The following is a 22,056-nucleotide window of genomic DNA, read 5'->3' on the forward strand; positions in this document are numbered from 1 at the left end:
GCATTATAGATGTATGTTAACCAAGGCGACCTTTAAACAGCTCAGTATGTAAATGGAATTAAAAAGCAGGTTGATTAACAGTATATTATATTTGTAACGTGTAAGTTAGATGGTGGTCTCATTATGGAAAACTCAGGTTCGCGTTTTCCAAACTGAAATTAAGTGCTAAAGTTCGAGTTTAAATCGTTGTTTCTGCTGAGAGCATAAAGGGAAATGTGACGATTCTTTCCCAGCATTACTGGCCATGCAAAAGCACCATCAATTGCATAAATACAATAGGCACGTGACACGAGTTGGAACGCTAAAATTTTTTAAATACACTAGCCTGCCCAGAAGCAGTCCTTCTCCCAAATAACTCTTTCACGTCTCCATGAATCTATCACCTCAGTCCATATTTTCTATCAAGTAACCATTTTATTAATTCTGTGAGCGGGGTTGGAAATACTACATTGTTAAAAGCCTTCTTATTTAATACATTTAGGCAATGTGGCCCCCGCAAGTCTCCGCTGCCATTTGTTCGACCACTTTGAGGAAACCCTTTATAAAATTAATACCCCTCAATGTCCCTCTCACCGTAAAGATACATCCTGCCAAAAGAGGACTTGCATATGCTGTTTTTGAGGAGTCCAAACATTCTGAGTTTTTTCCTTACAATTTCTCATAAGTCACCTTTTCAAAAACAGATGTTAGGTGAAGTATAGCTTTCGGTTGCAAGCTATAGATTGATCTTTAATATTTTGCAGAAAAAAATACCTACAAAATCCTTTTTGCAGGTATTTCTACATTTTGCAGAGTCGCAATGATTACACTATCGGTCGGAGTGACCAGTCATCCAGTTTAGGTGACCTCATTATGCGCAAGTAACTGAGAATACCAGACCATCTCTAGCCATCTGTTATGCCATCAGTGAAATCATGGAGAGCAGCCATTCCCCTCGTCACTGCGACAGGGGTCTTCATTTAGATTGCTATCAGAACAAGCATTGGCATAGCCAATAGGTCTCGCCTTTGGGACCTTATAAGTGTTTAACCATGCAACAGGTAATGTTGTTGCACTAAGGATATTGTGCTGCATAACTAAATACTTTATTAGCGTTTCAGGCTGTTAGCTTAGCTGTTAATGTCAATGAACCGTTTCCTGTTTCTTCACGCCTTGTCATGTTAAATTTGCATAAGTTGATTTCTCGCACACAATCCTAAAATCAATATTACATTCTGTTTCTGAATTTTCATGTCGGGTGTATTATTCTTTTGAAGTTGTATCTTGAAAATGTATCCTTGCTCATACCTATGCTGAAAACGCAACCAAACAAAGCTTTGTAAGTTTTTTCTCTTTTTTTTTTTTTCTCTAGCTTGCCAGAGAATTTCTTTCTTTCCGTTAGAGAAGGCCCCGAGGGTGGGTTGTTAATTCTTTTTATAGTCCCGGACAAAGGGATTTTGTTGTACATGCATAACATTGTATCCTGTGGTGAACCCACAGTTTACAGAAAAATGAAGTTGCCAGTTTACATTTACATCGAGGCGAATTTTGAAAATTACCCACCTACCATGCTCCAAAGCAAAAACCTTGGAGCTGAATGAGTTTTCCCGATTTTCTCACATAACCTGCGTAATTGGAATGCAGCAGTTTTGAACGTTCCATATAATTTTACAAAGTATACGTGCTGTGCATGGGCTTGTTTCTTGTAAAATAATTTTTATTTCTCACAACAATGAGCCCCCTTTACATGTAAACCCCCTGTCACACCTATATCTGTTTTTAAGAAGCACCGCTGTCCTTCCCAGTGGCCTACAGTTCAAAATGTTTTTTTTTTTTTTTAAGCATTGTCATTTACACCTTTGCATACAAAATTTAAAAGCACCCCTATAAATACTAACAAGCATTTGCAATGCAATGGGTCTCGCATTACTGAAAGTTTGAGCTATTTGCGTTGCTAATAGTAATGCAACGCCAATAGTCCAAACTTACAGTAATGTGACACATAAAGGCTCTTCGGCATGCTGTGGTGGGAGGGGTCTGAAGGCGCCGCCAACCGCAATCTTATAATTTCAGCGGCCCTGCTTCTAGCTATAAATTCGGAACGACAAGTTTCCTCAACAATGCAGCCACATTCTGCCCTGCTGTCTCGTTCATCATGTGCAACCTTATGTGCGGTTGCCATTAAGCAACATGAAAACAATAAAAAGCAGGATCAAAACAGACACACAACTGAGAGCAGAAATATTTGACAAACTAATTATAAAGCAAAGTCACGGTGCACTGAGAGACACTTGGAGACACTTAAAATCTGGATTGAGATAATTGTCTAATAAACAATAAAGGGGGAAACCAGGCTGACGGGGCGTAACTGAGAGAACTTCCCGATCAAAGCAAGAAAGGAATTCGTGACGGTCTTACTTACATATTTCCGAACTTCAAGCGAGGTTCCAGGTAGGATAATTGCTACTGTCAAGCCGTAGCATTGGTTGTGCAGAATTCACGAGCTTTGCCTGGCACCCCCTTTGTCGTTGGCGTGTACCAGCCGTGCGCGTCTGCAGTGTGTGTTTACCACAGTACGAGGGAGGGTGTTAAGCTTCAGTGTGAGCACTAGCCGGGGGCAGGTGGAGGCACAGACTGAGCTGTGGAGATCAGGACGCCCTGGAATGTGAGACGCGGCGGGGGTCTAGAACTACAGGGAAAATGCCTGGCACTTTCTGACGGAAGGGATAGTCCGAGGGCAGAGGTCGAGAGGGGACTGACCTTCTCCCAGCCTTCAGAGAGATGAGTCGTAGGAGCATTGGATGTTTTGGGAATAACGGGGCACGCCTTTTAGAGAGGAGCCCTATAGTTTGTGAAATTACATAATGACGAAGATAGTGTTCACATTGTGTATCTGGCTAGGGAATAGACATAAGAAAGCCCGATCAATGCTTTATTTCAACTCAGTCTTATTTATGTGTAATTTTGACTCTTATGGGAATGTGCTGAAGAAAAATTCTTGGTAATTAATTACGCCTAATAAAAACACCTAATAAACAAATGTTAAATAGTAAAGATGATAACTACTTTATCTTACTGAACATGGGATGACAAGCTGGGCACGATAATTGAAAACAGATGTTGGCGTGCTGGTAACAGACCCCAATAGGCCATGGGCGAGCAGCGTGACCGCCTTTGGCCTATTGCGCGCTCTCTTTCTAAAAAAGACTGCAAACGCCAATACCGTGGACCAAAAGGAATCGCATGAGCGTGTGCGATTCCAGGGTCTGTTTTGGAACCCTCCACAAAAGGGCTCTCGCCTGCGCGAGCAGTGCTGAGCTCTGCATCGCTAGGGCCGAGCCCTAAAAAGGTGTAAAAAGCTAGTGAGGAAATAATTGCAGCTTTTACTTGCACAAAAGGTCTATAGTGAGGTGAGTATGATAAAGAAAGTGGATGTACCCATAGAGGCAGTAAGAGCCCACAACCGAAGAATAAAAACATCCTATGCATTTTATTAGAAAGAAAAGGAGATGCGACTAAAAGAGATATAAGAGCTATACACAAAAAAATCTGACCTAGCAATGAATCCTGTTTGACTTCAGATCTTGGTGCCAATTGCCTTGGCGACTGCCCGGTCTTTTCAGTTCATGGACATTTCATTATGACATTGCATTAATGTTCTGTAGTTCATTAATTACACTCTAAATGTTGACTTGCACTGTAATCCCAAGTAAGGATCGGTGCCCAGCGATTAGAAAGTAGGAGAGGAAAATGAGGGTAAGAGTAACTACAGCTTGCACTTTTTGTAGCAGCCAGGGCAATAATATTTGCACTTCTGTTTTTCTGGGCTGCCTTAAGAAAAGCTGCAACTCTCTGTGTGAATTTTAAAAAAATAGTCACCCATAAGTAGTGGAAGGGACCTACAGTGATCTTCATTTCGGACTAGTTTTAAGTATAAGTATCAGGCAAGGATTACCTACTCTTATAATAGCATTCACTCTATTCGCACTCTAGAAGAATGTGGGTGATGTTTGAGATTGATTTCCTCTTGTAAAGCTTCTGGATGAGTGATCTTTTTCCTTGTATGGCTCTGTTCGTGCAAGTCCAGCAGGTTGAATCTTGTCTGGGCAAGTGTCCTGCCATAATCTGCAATCTAGATAGTCGAGAGGTATGGCAAGTATGATTGGGAATGCAGCGCGAAGATCTCAGTCCATGGAATACATTTAAGTTTCCACATTTTCCTACTATTCTGCTTTTCTTCTGCGTTTTGCAGCATATGCCATCACTTATATCTAACATGGTAGTTTGACCAGAATATATACACAGTTGGCCTTAAGAGCAAATGTCTGAATTCTTCGTTATAGACCCCACAGCCAACACACTTTCCTCTCAATGATCCCAGACATGAGCTTCTCTCCATATCTGACCACACCTCTGAGTCGATTGGTTATGTAGCTATAGATAGTATATAGAAAGGAATCCTCCCTCTGAAGCGTTGTGAAAATGGAGGATTTTGCCATATGTGTCTTCCAGGCGGTTGTGTTGGTGATGGTTCTGCCCAGATAGTTGAAGGTCTTCGTGACTGCAAAGGGATCTGTTAGCACCAAGATCTTGCCGACTGCCAACGTGAAGCGCCTGTGAACCCGATTGTTCGCGCTACAATGACTGCTAGCGATGAGTTGCAATGCGAGATCTGCACTTTGTGATACAGTATCGACAACCTGCGGTGACTGCCAACGCAATCCTCCTCAACTCCATACAGGATGCTTGCACTACAGCAACAACCAAGTTGGCCTGAACTTGTCACTTTCCCCAGTCTCGCACAACCAGATCACTGCGAGTTGCGTTTTGTTCTTTTAGATGCTATAATTACCCTAACTTATTGAAATTGCATATCTCCGGTTCTACTAATTGTATTTTTGTTGTCATAGTGTCAAATATTTATTAATATTTTACTCTATTTTTCTTAAATTGGGTGGTATTTTTCTTGTCGTGTGTTTTCTCTTTAACGGTTTGTATGCTGCATAAATACTTTCAAATTTGCCTCAAAGTGAAGCCTGTCTGCTTTTGTGCCCAGCTACCAGACGGTTAAGCACAGGTTAATTTAGTGCCTTTTTGTAGTTCACCCTGATGAGGATTGAGGCTGTTCCTCACACCCTCCTTAATCAACAAACCAATTTATCACAGTGTGCTATGCACCTGCGCAAACCCAGAGTATTCCGCTTATGCCTGGACCCCACGAGATTCTATCAGCACAAATGTCCAACAGCACAAACAAAAAGCATGGCACTTTACTCCCACCATGTCACCATTACATCCTTGAACGCCACCCACCGTCGTTGCCTCTCATGCCCACCTCCACCCAGTAACATCACAGACCACATGCCGGTCGTAGTCATCACTGCTGCGCCCAACTCAAACACATATCCTTGTAAATGTTGCATGTCTTTACTGGCTGATGGAGGGAAAGTATGCATTGGTCAGAGACTTAATGACTCAGTATGTCAGACTTAGGAATTACTGAGTCCATTTTTGTTACGAAATTGCTCAATTAAAAAAAATCTTCATATCGTACTCCAGAGTTTCACTTCCCCTGTCACATTTAAAAAGTGTGGAAAGGGGTGGCAAAAAGAAAATAGGTTTGCAAAACCGTAGAAATCAAAGCAGTGTATTCGCACCCGTAAATGGAATCATTCTCCAGGTCCTTCTAAACTAGAAAAGGAGCAGATGAGATGGCTGGTCTGAGCTGAACTCTGAACCCTCATAATGTGCCAGCAATGAGTGCCAGTGTTCACTTTGGGCATGGTTCCGAATCTTCTCTGCTCCACTTGGAACGGCATACATTCTCTTTTTATTTTGTTACTTCATCATAATGCCTAGGTATAAATATGTAGGGTCTCAGTCTAGCAGATCGAATACCTGTGCTACTGTATATTACGGCTTATTTTTAGGTCTTGCCTGAGCCAGCGCGCATGCGCTGCTCTGCGAGGCATTTAGCAAGGGCTTTTGAACTCTGAACACACGCTCTTGCGTATGCTTTTTCCTTTTAGCCCGCAATTGACCTGTGCATGCGTCTTTCTTAAAAAGGCAGCACGCAATTGGTTCAAGGCGGGTGATTGTCCCGCCTTCTTTGTTCCCTGGCCTAGGGTTCTCGGAAGCTAGCATTAATGCCATCTGTTTCCAATTATCATGTTTGCGTTAATTTGAAACAGATGGCGGTCAGTGCTGGTTTTTCGCCTGTTATCAGCAGGCCGGCGATCTACAAGCACTCCATTTAGATACGTTATTTAGTGTCTGGGAGTTTGAGTTCTATGGCTATTTTGGCCGAGGCAGCGTGTCCTTCAGAGCGAGCAAACCCTGACAAGCGTCCATCTGCCAAATGGCAGCAGCGGCGGTAAGCAACAAAGTGAGTTACCTTGTTAGGAGGGTCAGTTTAACAGATTCCACAGTCTTGAGCAAAGTAGCAGCTTCAGAGGCACGAGCGACAGATCGATAGCCGACCGTACCGTCTTCACAAGGCGTTGTTTCCTGTTTACATCGCTGCTGTTACATCTGAGACTTCCGCCCAGTCCTCGGTTCGCTCCCGCTTGCAGTGCCACACCTTCCCTGGAAGCCAAGGCAGTGTGACTGCCAGTCTGTATCCAAGCTGTCCTCCTCAGGTCCGCCCGTCCCACTCTTTTGTGGCCAGGTGTCTCTTATGGTAGGCCCATGGTGTCTCCGTGCCTGCGTATGCACTCTGAAGTAAGAACCGACTTGTGGAGCCGGAAGGCGGGAAACGAATGGCTCCTAGCCAGCTGGGTTATTTGCATGTATGGACACTGGTGCTATTGTGTAATCCAATAGAGAAATTAGGCGTTTCCTAGGTTGTTGTAACCTGGCATTTCTTTTGTTTGATACAAAGTGAATTATATTGAGTACGTTCTATTTTATTTTGAAGTGGACGGTCTGTCTACATCACATGCATGTCCGTTGTATTTTGAATTGTAGTTGCAGTAGTGCATGCTTGATAAGTGGGATATGTATGCACAAACCTACCCCACCCCACTCTGAAACTGTTGTTACCGTCATATTTAAAGTGTGCAAGTCCTGCAAATAAGTGTTGCACGTTTCTTATTACGCTGGGGGCTGTTTTGAAAAAATACTGGCCCAGTAAAAGCTCCCGAACTTGTGCATACGCGCTCGTATTATTGTTATTAGTAGGAGATTCCTGTTAAAAGTTATTACTGTCCACCTAAAGTACAACTGTGCCTGGAAGTGTCGATACGGTGCACAAGTGCTTATGCATCTTATTCCTGGACAGACTTGCACCTTGCTGACAACCGTCCCTACCTGCAGTGGTGAATTCACAGACCAAATGTTAGTGATATCCAGCCTATGGGTCAATCACTCAAAGTGCGTATAGCCATTGTGCTCTTCTTCTCTCACTGGCAAAGATAAACTGGCGGTACCATATGCCTAGCTGAATCCTTGGGATGATCGCCATTACTAACGTGAATCCTTGATGGATGAGTCACCTTTTTGTACCTGATTGAATGCATTTGTCTTTTTGCCAGTCCTTCAATTTGATATGCCTTTTGCCAGTAGCGGCTGTTTTTTAGGGACATTACATCCTCAATTCCACGACCTGCTGCCTTTTCAAGTTTTAGGTCGCTTAATTACACTTCCCCCCCCCTTCTTTTCTCTCTGGGTTTCAATACTTTTTATCCTATACTTGTAGTTGCGTAGAGCCCAAGCGTCCCTAGTTACCTAGCGCGCTGGAGCGCTCCCTGTACTTGGGTGTTTTTCCAGCAGCCGCATTGGTTGACTCTGAGACCCGCCCATTTTCCCTCCTACGACCATCACGCCCCTTCCATGGCAAGCGTCATTGATTCCCTCTGGCGCATTGCTACGATGATTGGTTGTACCATCCTGAGACTCGCGCCCAAGACTTGGCCATGCCCCCACACGTCAACCACCTGGATATGCTTAGTATTTATCCCCACACCGACAGTGCTTCGATGTCACTCGGGGCGCCGATGCGGGTCCTGGATTAGGCACAACAGCCGATATTGTTTCACACGCAGTAAGTTCACAGACTTGATGCGGGTGGGCACCGCTAAGTCTGCCCCCCCTTCCCTATGCCTTTCTCACCCCTCCTCGTTCTCATCCGTAGATCGTGGTAGGAACAAGCTCCTTGAGCCCGGCACCCATGAGGCACGCTATTTTAGCGTCGCAAGTAAGGCCCGCACCCACGGCTTTGCATTCTTCTCCACCTGTCCAATTCTCGCTTGTATCTCACATGATCTTCACTGAGTATGCTCTTTTATGTTTTCTACACAGACTCACTAAGTCGAGTGAGTACGCATACACCCACGCTAAAGCCAATCCAAAACAGTCAGTGTGTATTTGTTGAATGACGAGTGTAACTCGTGCTAGTCACTTTACCACTCGTCGCTGGATGTGTGCACCCCAGTATTTCCTGTGAGTGCACACGAACACACATCTGTTTGAGTGGGTTGTTTTTTATGTATCACGGGCGGATTCCAGCCTTGTTGATGATACAAGTTTGGACTTCTATTGAACCCTTGGTGCCACTGATTCTAAATGGCACGACGAGCATGACTGAATTGAGTCAATTGATATTTCTCAAAAACACTGGATGCAGAATGAGAGGAGCCTTATATTAATGCTGTGTACAGAATTGATCATGCTTTGCGTATATTGTTGTTTTTTGTCTTCACAGGCGTTTTTCCTTTTCTAGAATTTCAAGTAAGGATCTTTCCCCACTGTGAGTACATGATGGGGTTTCACTATAACCAAGGGTAGGGTACACCTTAGCGTGTGTAGACCGCCCTGGTTATTAACACCGGTCCTGATAAAAACCTGGAGATTCCTCCACTAGGTTGAAACATGTAGACCACTTTTACCTTTCACTTCACTTTTAAGATACCTCAGGTCAATCTAACCTCGTATGGTATCCCCTGAATTTTTTAACATTGTCCAGTTGCTCCAGAATAAATTTTTTTTTTTATCCATTGAGAGTTAAAACTGCCCAATTTTTAAATCACTTATTTTCACTTGCACACAATAAAAGAAAATACCAGCTCCGCTGTAATCAGGTGTCACAGCACACCCGGATGGCATTAGGCTATCCGGGTGGGACCCCGATGATGAAGCATGTCACCAACTAGGTTGGTGAGTGAGGGGGTCATCTAAAAAGGATGACTCTGTCCTTTCGGTGCACCTCTTTTAATTATGGAGGCACTGGGGTACCTCCATGGGTGTACTCCTCCTAGTGTTTGTTTATACTGATTAAGGGGACCAGGAGTACCCCCGCGCAGAATACCCTTTCTCTCACATTGTTTTTCTAAAGATAAACTGGCTGCACAATCCGCCAGGGCTCAACTATTAGGTAGACCAGTTGCAATACACTCAGTAGAAATCCCATGTGCTTTGCACAATATCTGTTTATATGGTTGTCAGGAGGTGTTAATGCGAAGTCCTTGGTATCTCTGCCCCCTGACTTCATAAAAGTGGACGTACTGTTAAGTTCATTGTGGCATAGTTTACAGGGATTCCAAATGGCACATTGGTGGGCCTTGTAGAAATAATCCGTTACTGGCGGAACCATTGTTACTAGCCCCGTTGGCAAATCTCATCCTTGCTCACAATTTTATACTGGCAGCACTGGCACTCGGGGTTCAAATAGTGGATAGGTTGTCATTTCATCCTCTTCACTCACTGACAATCTAACCTTGGCTGCACAATCTATTCACGCTGAAACGTCTGACACTGACTTCAAAACAGTCGGTGTCAAATGATTGACCGAATCGGATCAACTTTCTAGTAACGCGTAGGACATTTTATTGAGCAGGTCCTGAATATTATCTTAGTCGTCCCTTTTCAGCTCCAATTCCTTTTCATGACCGATTCGTCCTCATTTTTTTTTTAACATGCTTCAAAAAATACAGGTACACCCGCTACTGCAGTATGCTAGCTTTTCAAAATAGATAAGATGCAGATTTTTTTTCTCTGTGAATTTGTAGTTATTAAGCATTTTCAAGTTTTGAAAGGTCAACCGGAAGCATATAGCGGAATAAATCTACATTTTATTGGAATGATGATGGAGTCTTACAGACACATGGCACTGTTGAAGCCTGTGAACCCACTGGCAAAGAATCCGTTAAGATTCTAAAATCTTAAAAACCAGCACATGCACTAGAACTGCACCCCAGAGAAATACAGGCATAGCAAACAAGACAGACACCCTCTGAAATTAAATCTAAATAGAAAGAAAACGATAACCTAAAGCATCTATAGTAGGTGTCTTCCTCGTTACAAAAACAAAACTACGTGTGAATCCTATAGATAATGTATACCGCTATTCGTTCCTTACAAAAACGAGCATTGGCATAGCCAATTGGTCTCGCCTTTGGGACCTGCTACATAACTAAATACTTATAAGGTCCCAAAGGCGAGCCCTATTGGCTATGCCAATGCTTGTTTATTATGTTGCAGGCTTGTATGCCACTCGGATAAGGGGCTTTAACCTCCAAAGCAGCGAACAGTTTCATTTGTTTGGCAGAGTTCCAGCTGTATAAAAGTATTCGTAATTGGTGTGCAGTTTTCTGTGGTGCCTGCATAAGCTGGTTGGTATCTGTGTAGATAGCTTTGCTTATGCGAGTGGCTACTTCGGATCTGCATAGTTCAGTGATAATCAACGGGGCTTGGTTCGGGTAATTTTGACTCTGTTATGAAACTTTCTGAGCATTGTCCTTTCAAATGAGCACCTTTTAGGTGATCCGGGCTTTTCTGGATAATGCTGATATGGTATTATTTGACCAGTGTGGGGTGGAGATCCATTTTCTTGTTGTAGCTTGCCAAAAGGTGTGACTCACCGAATGCTTGTAGATACTCCAGGCGGTGTCAGTTCCCCCGCTCCTGACAAGTTAATTCGTGGGAATCACCTTCGGCCTTCTACATTTTCAGTTCGTTTAATTTTCCGTTGTTATTTTCTCTGCAGTTTTTCAAAACGTTTGTTTGTTGTGCTAGCCAGATGGCTTAATTTGAATCGGAACACAGGTTGAACCACTAGCCAGAGTATTTTACCTCGTACCCAGGCGAGATTTTTTTCAAAGTAGACATCACTTTAACACACAAACATTGTATCGTTCTATTGGTAATGTGCTTTTAAGTGCATTATGATGTTCCTGCCCCAAAGCCTGAAGTTATATGTATTTCGACCATCTATTCAACTATACTTGGGTTTTAAGTGTTTTTTGTAAATCAAAAGGAATCATTCCTTAGCCCACTCGAGGAATGAGGCTGATGTATGCATTCACCAGCCTTTTTGCTACTAAAGGATTTTCTTTTTGCAGAATATATTCAAGAAGGTTATGCTTGTATTAACGTTCTCTCTTCTTTTAAGTCACCGGCAAGTGCCAAAGGATTTTTTTGGACTTGCCAGCAATAGTGCATGCGCTCTCGCTTGTGAGCGATATTGTATATAACAAGAGGCTTGCTGCCCACTCATTGCTTACCATTTGTTGGCTTAATTGTCGTTCTTGTTTGCTAGCTTCTAATTGGCCAGTGCATGCTGGCTTAACTTGATCTTCCTTCAGCTGGAGCATCGACCAAGTACTGATTGCTTCAGCTTGATTGCTGCCCTTCCACTGTTTGCTCTCGCTGTGATTGAAGTACTATTTGTGTGTCTCTGTCACTCTCCCACCCTTCTCACTATGGCTTCTTTTCCCTCCCACTCCTTAAGAGTCCTGTTCCCCTCAGTTTGGCCTTCTGAAGCCCTCCTCTTTTGCATTACTGGCCATTGCTGACTCACGGTTCCAGCCATCTCAGCCTTCAGCAGCCTTCCATTGCCTGGGATTGCAGCACATTCCTGCTTCCCACTGTTGGCGGCTGCAGATGCTGTTGCCTCATGTTCCCAGTGGCTTCTGTCCATCCACTGTTTGATGGTTCTCACTTGTCTCCCGTTTTCTGTGGCCAGAACATATTCGGCATTCTTTTATGGCTTCCGCTGCTCACAGCTACTGCACTTCTCCCTGGAGTACCACACCTGCAGCACTATCTTCAGTTCATAATGTTTCCATTTATGTTGAATATATGGGTCTGTGTTGTCAGCATTTGTGTTTGTTGGTCGTGTTGCTTTTTCCCCTTCCGTCCCCATTCTCTGTGAAGCATATTCACCACCCCGCCCCCACCCTCCATGTTGCCTCTTTCCCGCTCCCATTCCCTTTTGCCTGTGTTGCTGCTTCCCCCTCACACCCTGCCTTTGTTGTTTTGCTTCTTCCCCTCCCACAAGAAAACGAGCATTGAAAATGCAATAGGTCTCGCCTTTTATTAAGTTAAAGCCATTTGCTTTGCTATACAATACCATTAGCAAAGCAAATGGCTTTAACTTAATCAAAGGCGAGACCTATTGCATTTTCAATGCTTGTTTTTTTATGCCTTGACAATAATGCAATAAAATGATTGAATACAAAAAAAGTTTGTACAGTGAATTCATGTACCTGCTGCAGAGCTCTTCCTGCATGCACAAGTTTGAATCGTTGAGCTGGCTGACTCAGACTGTTATCCTTATGATGTCACTAAAACGATCACCACTGTGTTACCCAATAATAGCATTGCAAATAATTGTGCCTAACCACGAGCATGCGTTATATTTTTCGGTTTTCTTTCAAGTCATTACGGAGAAGGTGTGAATTAGTGGCAGCAGTGGCATAGATGTAGAATCAGGGGATCGGGATTCTAATCCCCAATTAATGCCTTCCCCACATTGTGTGCTCCTGAGCGAATGGTCTATCTTCATGTGTATGGCTTCCTTTCTTCTTTTTTTGCAGTTTTAATTCAAACTCGACCCTTTATTTTAGGGACGGGGAGACTAAATGATCTGCTGGAATTACAGGCTGTTGACAGGACGCCATGACTCTAACCTGGGTCCCTAATTCTAAAGTAAGCAGCTCTGGCCATAACGCCACATCCTTCACTTGTGGTGTATACATCAATAACAGCTGCTGCCCTGGGACATCAGCAGAACAAAAACAATCACGTTCATTATTATCACAACGGAGCTGGCATTTAATTTCGCTTGTTTCTATCTATTTTGACTTTTGTTGTATATGTGGCCCCTGCTGAAGTCTTACACTGTGAATCCACGCAGATATATTCTCTCTATCGCTCTCTCTCCCTCCACAGAACGGGACATCTCTGTTGCATGTGAAAGGTTTTTCCCCATACCAACACAGTACAGACACCACAAACCAGTGCGATGTCATTTCAGACCGGTGAAAACACATTCAAACAAGAAAGACATTAATTTACCGTTTTACAGCTGAAATCCATTTATCGTCTTCCACGCTCTGTCCCATTCTCGGAGCCTTTAATCACATTACTCCATGGCCCTCCTTTCCCATCCATGTAAGATATCCAGCGATCTGCGCGTAACTCCCTTTGATGTCACATTTACCCGTGCAGCTTGGGTAGTGAGAGGTGCATGTTTTCATTCCTGAGCTTCAGTAGTCCGCCCACTTGCGGGATGTACACGGAGTCTCGCCCGAGACTTTGAAGTACAGGGCACGAGACTGTGCTATATGATCATTGGAGCGTGCGCCCTGCAGAAGTGTGAAGAATGCCTCCTTACTGCTGCTGGGGGTTGGTTGAGCTGCTGCTGGGAAGGATCATGTGCTGTTTCCCCTATTGGTAGAGGGGCACGCCACAGCTGCTGCTGGGAGAATGTCCGTGCAGTGTCTCCTACAGCCACTAACACTGGCTGTGTCGCCGCTGAAAGAGGGTATGTTTACAATGTCCCCCGAGGCTTTGCTATGGTACCTCCGAGGTGTGTGTGCAGAGCTCTGTTTCCTCTGTTCATCCGTGAGCAGATCCGCTAGTCCAGGTTTTTTCACGTTGCATTCCGGGACGTGTAGGTCTGTTTTAGGTTATTAAAAATTATGACTACAAATCCTAGAAAGCAAAGCAAACAAGCAATGCTCGCTGGAAGCCTTGCACCAGCTTCATCAGCACTGTCTGGGAAAGCCAAAGCATGCCGCCATGCAAGCGTAGGGACAAAAATGCGTGTGCGCCAAGGGCTCTCCACATGCGCGTGCATTTATTTGTCCCTACGCGTGCATGTTTAGCTTTGCGGGCGGCGCGAGCAGCCATGTTTGTCCATCTGGACACGCGTGCATTCAGCTTTGGCTGAATCGATTACAAAAGGTCCTCTCCATGGCGGTCTGCAGCGCTTGCGCTGCTTTCGCCAGGCGAGACCTAAAAAGCACTGTGATGCAGCCAGTACTGGCCACGACATAGTGCTTAAAAAAAAAAAAGTTGTAATACATTTTTGCCGTGCTGGATAGCAGCTGCACGCTGCTCTCTACAACATGGCTAAAAGACACTGGCAAAGCCAATAGTTTTTGCATAGGTGAGACCTCGTGACTTTGCCGATGCATGTTTTGTTCTGGTGATAGCCAAGACCTTTTTTATTTTACTAAAATTATATTTACCTTTTTTATTTTACTAAAATTATATTTACTTGTAGCTTCTTCCATCTAGGCCTCTTTATCCATTGGTCTGTTGATGATGATCGTGTTTGCTTTTCGCCCACTGCAGCCTGTAGCAGTGGTGTAGGTCACTTCAGCAGTTTGCTGACTTAACTGGGAGTAAATTCTGCCCTCTCATAAGGAGCACATCCACACACAAAATAGTGACCTTATGTTTCAGAGACTATGACAATGTGTACTTTTGAGTAATCTGGCAGCCCAACGCCAGACCTATTGACTTTAAATCCTATTTCTTTCTTGGAGGCCTTCAAACATTTAGCTGGATTTTAGCAAGCAACAATAATTATTGATCTGAAATTGACAGTTGGGGGTAAAATAATTCTAGTTCCACTCTGTTCATAAAAGCTCTGTTTGACCCTGGTCAGAACTCTGGCCGCCCTCTTCTTTGCTTTCTGGTAGACTCTTCATGATGTGAGGTTTCCAGGATTGTATTTAGTTGAAGTGACTGCCTCAGATCGACCCATATTAAATTAACTCTTTACACAAAATCCTCTGAATAACGAGAGGACGATGTTAGCAAATTGTAACATGGCGATTCAGATGTTATGACTTGAAGCAGTTCCAGTTGTATGTTTGTTAAATTCATAAGTTTCCAGGTGTGCTAGGCGAGTTTATGTAAAACGTTCTTAAATCACAAAAATTTGCTTGCATGCCTGCGATGTGCTGACCGAGTACAACGTAGTTTTGGGACATGACCCGAAGACATGTAAGTGAATGATCAGTGATGAGAAGCGAATGCTGCAGTCAAGGGCTAATTTCTACATCCAATAACTATCCATTCAATCCCACCGTCCACATTGTTGGAGAGTTGCTGGGTCCTGCCGGTGCAAGCAAGCCCCCTGCATTCAATTTGCAAGGTTCACTGCATAGCGTCTAGTGAGTGAGATGGTCAGGAATGTATGGCTACATTCGTATAGATCTTTAGCCTATGCATACTGGGCTTGCCAAGGCAGCAAGATATCCAATATGGCCGCTCTGACTTGCTCCTTCCCTTGTGCCAGCATGCACCCGGTGATGCACAGCAGAAGATGAGACCAAAGAATAGCAGATCTGTATGTGCATCCATTCGTGAATTAGAGATGCAAATACATGTGCCTTGCACTCCTCCATTGGCTAGCTGTGATCTCTGTGCATGTCTATGGTCATATGAGCACATGTAAATCATATCGAGTTTCGAAGTTTGCATTCTTTTCTCTGTGTATATGTACATGCCTTAATTAAGAATGTTCTGTAGCTCGAGTTTTTTTTTTTTTTTTTTCTTTTTCTTCGCCCCCTCCCCTCCCCCAAGGCCCTTCAACTTGCTGCCAGAACGCTTCTTTCTTAAAACACATTGTCACCTCCCTCCCCCCCACACCCCCCTTTTAAAAAAAATGTTGTTTTATACTTTTTAGGGATGGGTGTCTTTCATCCGGAAACAGAAAATATATATCTATTTTTTTAAAAGGCAGCCGTGATGTGCCATAGACACATCCGTCATCACACTAGCCCACCAAACACCTCAGTTTTTTCCCCCCCAAGCGCTGTGCAGCATCAGCAAACTGATATGTTTTTTAATTTGGAAAGCCAAGGGGGCGGGGGCAACTGTTGATGTTGCCATTAGGATCATGAGAAGAAAGCGCCGACTTAATCAACAAATCCTTTATAGCTGATCTTTTTTTTAATGTATACTTTCATCAGTAATCCCCTTCTTAGTTCTTATTTGAAATGGTGAATGTGCAGTTGATGCCCCCAACAGCAGTACGGCACATAATGTCTATTTACCAAGGCTCTGCAAAGGTCTAAATCTACTTGTTTAATTGTGATGCATATATTTGCATCGTTGTGACATCGTGAAGTTATTATTTTTAGATTACGCATATTCTAGAGTTTTGTGGGAAACTTCTTGTGCAATAGTGCGATCCATGGGCGTTTGTTTTTAACAAAGAAGTGAAAACAAATCTAAAATGACCTTCGTTAGTTTAATGTGATACCTGCCAGAGAGGTTTGCCCGGGGTGATTAATCAGATGGAAAGTACGACCTGCTCCCTTGGCATTTCTTATCTCTGGTTACACTCCTTCTTTTCATATGTTGTCTCAATTTAAAGGTTTTAAGGGTTTTCGAACTTAAGAGGTACTTTTGGGCAGAACTAGTGGCAATATTTCCCATGAGTGCAATCATTTGTAAAAACAAACATTTAAAAAATAAAGTACTGCTATATACGTATATATCTTTGTTTTCTATTTAGTTTTGGGGCAAGAGGCACACAGATCACAAATGTGTCAAATGCCGATGGATTGCCATGTTTGTAGCCGTCCCACTGGTTAACCTTGTTTGTATAAGAGGCTGTTCTGTTTTGAAAAACCTGTAGCCTTATGGAGCCGACATACCCAAAACCCGTATAGGTTGATCAGCTGTTATATTTAATGATTCCCTCGTAGTTAGTTCCTTTGTTGTGTGCGTTTGTGTATATATTTTTATGATTTTTCTTGTGTCTAGTATTGGTTTATAGCCATTTTGATATTGGTAGGTTGTCACGAAAGTTGGCTTTTTAGTTTGTCCCATAGGGTGTCAGTCCTAAAACCTATAAGCTGGGATCCTTCTTGAGGCTGTAGGAAAGCTACTTCTTGGACACAGTTGGGGCTCACAAGGCGACCAAGTCCTAACTGACTTAATAAAGTGGGGATAAGGATTATTGAAGTCACAACAGTAAAATCTGCAAAGGAAAGTAGTCCCACCAGTGAACAGTTTGAGAAACCGCAGTGATGAATGCTTCTTGTCTGTCGTTTTTTTTTTTTTTATTATTATTTTTTTTTTACTTTCCTAAGTAGTCTTATTCACGTGATATATTTTTAACTGTACAGCCATTTAAAAAAAAAAAATCTGTGCATGTGGTACGTTCACTTTTAGTCCATTGCATTCGAGGCAGCTAACTGTTGAGTAAAGGAAAGTGCTTTTTATTCTCTGCATTAACCTTTATTCTGGATTCTTCTTTTTAGCGGTTTTATCCAGCAAATAAATCTATCTTTACCTGATTGGTTCTTCCCTGATGGCGATTATAAACTGGTAACTGGTGTGTGGTCTGCAGTGATTGCTCATGGTGTTCAAATGCATCCAAAACAGCGTGCTTTCTGTGTGTGCATGCCTTCTTGTTGTCCATTAGACCCACAATTGCATTTTTAGCTGAAGTCCCAACTAACAGTCCATGAGCTAATTTAAGCATATATTAATTCATTTGGTAAACCACATTCAAACCCAGAGTATAAGGTGAGGATTTTCCCTTGCATCTTGTGGCTGATGACCACTCTCACACGCTATTGAACTTTAAATATGTTATGTAAAACTGATGGATTGGGAGGAGCATGTACGATCCTTCCTGGGTGTTCAGGTGGGAAGAGCTGCGAAAGGAAGACCAACAGAACCGCTGTTCCATACAAATGTCGTATTGTTTCCTCTGCAGCTGGTCCCTGGCAAATGACCTAGATCATCTAACTTAGTTTACCCTCTTTTACTCCGGACTGTTGCTTTTCATCCGCCTTCTCAAATAAGGTTACAGGTACAATGATCAGAGCCTCGGTTCCCCCCTCACCCACACCATTTGCTCCCCTTCACAATTCGTTCAGTTCTCCCTCTGTAGAGAACCCAGCCTCTGAGAGATCTATATTGAAACACCACTCCACAGATATACAGATACTCTATTAAAATTCATTCAGCCTGCATCATTCAGACAAGCCCCCTCATGTGACATGCCTGTTCCTTTGCTCTGCCACAGAAACATTGAAACTCACACATCCGTGCCTTTGAGTACTACTTCTGATAAATCAACTTGTCCCTCATCATCAGTACCTGTACTCGTTGCTTTAAAACTACTGTTGTGATCCCTATTCTCAAAATTATCAGTCAGCCGCCTCCTTTCCTTAAATGACTTGCTCATCTCCATTCTCAATTGTATCAATGAAACCCTTGAGATGGTTTCCTTCAGTTTACTTCCAGATTGAATAAGCAACCTATGCACCTTCCTACAGACATGGTTCTTAAAAATTAACTGCACTGAAACGGCCCTTGTGCTTGTCTTTAACTTCAGTACTAACTTGCATTACAATTGCCTCTGATTCCTCCTCCTACACGACCACCCACTCACTTCAGTGATATGGACCATAGCCGTTGATATTCCTGGATGTGAGTCTTTACCTGCTCCTAGTGACAAATCTGCAACTCTGTGGACATTCTTGCACAGAACTGCGTTCCATCGGCCTTGAGGTCATTTACGTCTGACTGCTTCCAAGTAGATCCTCAAGAACTGTCTGAACAAAGAACGACCGTGCAGTTTACCATCAATTTACTCTGTCTAAATGCATTCACAGCTCTATGGTCTTTCTCTTGAACAGTGTAATGTGCTTCTGGGCCTCCAGGTTATAAGCTGGTGTGTCTTCACAGTTACCTGGACCCTCTCTCACCTTCATGGGTTATCATTCTCTGTCGTCATCCACTCTAATCCTTGGAAACCATCTTGTTCACACCACATATAGCATTTCTTGTCCAAATGTTCTCAGCAGCTTATTAATAAATACAAATGAATGAAAGCGTCATGGAGATAAAACGTAGACTAGACCAATCTATTCTAGCACAGTGTCCTAGTAGCTTGTATTAATTCCAAAGAGCAGTGTTCTCTTTTGTTTCTCAGCGTTTGCTACAGTAGTTGCACTGCTCTCTGTAGGTCAGGCGGAAGTCTGATCCAGCCAGGCTACCAAGCCTATAAATACATACCAATATTTGGCCCTTGGATATAAGAAAGTTCTAAAGGGAGGTGGTGGGCAATAAATTAACGGATAGCCCAGCCTGCTGTGCTTCACCTGGACCCCTTTGTCATTGTGGGATGGTAAACACCCGATAATTATGAAACCCAAATCAAGATGGTCAGCGGCATGCTTCTGATGGCACTGCACTGAATTTTGCTTTTTGTGTAGCAGCATATGCTAGGCCGAAGATGGGTCTACCACAGTTGCAAAAAGTGACTGGGGCTCCTTTATGGTAATGTGCTCCAATTCCTCTGGTCCTTACTCATGCCTGTGGAGAAAGATTCCCCCTTTTATTCTTTGTTGATGTCCTACCTAATTCTTGTGATCCCCCTTCACTTGCCTCCCTGAGAGTTAGGTTAACATCCAGATCAGCCCTTGGCCTAACCTAGTCAGACACATCTGCCTTGGGGTGAGCAACAGAGGGCCACCTAGCATTTACATTTGAAAAAATATCTTCTGATGGTCTGGTGCCTATTTCTGCAGAGTGACCATAAAAGGTTTTGGTAGAAGAGTGCAGAACTATTATGTCCCTCCTTTTGGAGGGGCAAAATATCATGCTTAGTGGGAGGGGCAGCATGGGTGATTTCTTTCAAGGTGGAGTCACCTTACTATTACCAACCAGGACTAGAAAACGGAAGGCTGTATGCTTTTTCTCACTGACAAAATGTTAACAGTTGCAACCACTAAATTAGTCAAGGTTTAAAATTAATTTTAAGGACCTTACAAATCTATTTTTCCACATGCACTATAACAATAGAAATGAAGTGGTTTGGGGACATAATGGAAAGATCAATGGTTGCCGAGCTCCCATTGTATTTCGATTAATGGATGTCTTTGTTACTTTAATCTTGTGTTTCTTTTCTGCGATTGGACTATAGTTGAGGATTGTATCTTCATGTCTGAAAGCAGACTCTGATGGGGTATATACATTTTTTCCCCTGTTAATCACAGCCAGAAAAAAACCTGCTGGTACCAAACAGAACAAGCATTTGCAATACAATAGGTCTCGCAGTACTGATAGTTTGAGGTAACTGATAGTTTGAGGTATTGGTGTTGCAAATAATCATGCAACACCAATAGCTCATACTTTCAGTAATGCGCGACCTAGTGCATTGCAAATGATTGCATAGTGAGCCAGGAACCAGCATTGTATGTCTCAGTGCAGTACTGCAAGCTGCTCCTAGAGCTCGCCTAGTGAGCAACGCACCAGCATTGCATGTCTAGGTGCAGTACCGCAAGCTGTTCCTAGAGGTCCCTAGTGAGCATCATAAACTTTAAAGATCTGGTAAATCCACCCCACCCATAATGCATAGCATGGAAGACTGTACCACAGTACATTCAATATATACAATTGGTAGCTTTGAAATGTGACAAAAGAATTATTATATTAATTCCGGATTAGGTTGTACTTTATGTGGAGCTGATGAAGGGAAATTTATAGAAGGTCTAATATAGATGTGTAGTTGCAGTACTGGAAGCTGCACCTAGATGTCCCTAGTGAGCATAAAACTGTTGGTCACATATGGTACTCCCCTAAAGCATTGCATGCTAGACAGTACGACAAGTACATTCAAATAGCTATGTCCATATATACAATTAATAGCTATGAAATGTGACAACAGAATTATATTAATTCTGATTAAGTTGTACTCTATGTGAAGCTGAAGAAGGGAAACTTATAGAAGGTCTAATATAAATGTGAGATGTGTAGGTGCAGCACCGTAAGCTGCGCCTAGATGTCCCTAGTGGGCATCATAAACTTTGAAGATCTGGTAAATCCACCCTACCCATAATGCAAGACAGTACCACAGTACATCAGTATATACAATTAGTAGCTTTGAAATGTGACAAAATAATTATTATATTAATTCTGGATTAGGTTATACTTTGTGGAGCTGTTAAAGGGAAATTTATAGAAGTTCTAATATAAATGTGGGATGTGCTAGCGAGTTAAGTAATCACTGCCAACCTTTTTGAGGACCAAGTGAGTGTCCTGTCAGAAGGCCTTTAAGAAAATAGTGCCTAGCAATTGTAATTAAAACCTGGGGCGTAACAACACATGTAATAGGGGGTGTCCTCATGGGAGGTAACAAAAAGACAGGGAGGTACTAAGGAGGGACTACACAGCCTAATAACCAATGAAAAGCCACCATTTACAAAGGACAGGGACCGGAGCCAATTAAAAAGATGGGCGGGAAGTAGGCGGAGCTTTATACACATATCTGGAATACAGCATGTCTCGAAGAGATCGCGCAAGCGCTGCCTAGGCGAGACCTTAAAAGTACCCCAGACCTTGGTAGATCGCTGCCAGGGTGTGGGGGGGGAGGGGTTATTCGTTTTTATTTTTCAAAAGCAAACTTCCAGTTTATGAGTTTGTTTTCCAAAAGAAAAAAAAAAAGTTTGGTGTGCTGCTGTAATGTTTCATCACAGAATCTATTGTGACGGCGGTTCCTCTGAAGGCACAGACATGACTGCTGGACCGGCAGTGATCTCTAAGTATGCCAGCCAGTTGAACTACAGACACTAAATTGGCTCCAAAGTGTTTCTGATTATGAGAACGTTCAACGCTTGAAGTGTTTACTCTTAAAAACTGCTTCAATAAAGGTGGAAAATAGGCCTGCTGGGGGAAAAAGGTAATATAGGTATTTGATGGCTTAGTATTGTATTGGTGTGTTTGTCTCTGAATCTTCTCTATATAACTGTTTTGTTGTGCCTTCTTTGTCTTGTTCAACCATGCACGCGACCTCTGTACTTGTTAACCTAGGATGCATGG

The 22,056-nt window shown here is 43.0% G+C and overlaps 1 protein-coding gene across 6 annotated transcripts in view; it reads left to right on the forward strand.

Moving 5' to 3' along the window:
- The window catches only part of ASPH (aspartate beta-hydroxylase), a 675,802-nt gene that overhangs the window by 22,546 nt on the left and 631,200 nt on the right, over window positions 1-22,056 (forward strand). For 2 of the 6 annotated variants that reach the window (XM_085605552.1, XM_085605550.1), the window contains exon 2: window positions 17,484-17,550. The exons of the other annotated variants lie outside the window; for them this stretch is intronic. The gene's annotated coding sequence lies outside the window, so the exon portion shown is untranslated. The remainder of the gene's footprint in view (window positions 1-17,483; window positions 17,551-22,056) is intronic. 6 annotated transcript variants of the gene reach the window in all.

The sequence above is a fragment of the Triturus cristatus genome, chromosome 5_1 (genome assembly GCF_964204655.1).
Source record: "Triturus cristatus chromosome 5_1, aTriCri1.1, whole genome shotgun sequence".
Lineage (NCBI taxonomy): Eukaryota > Metazoa > Chordata > Amphibia > Caudata > Salamandridae > Triturus > Triturus cristatus.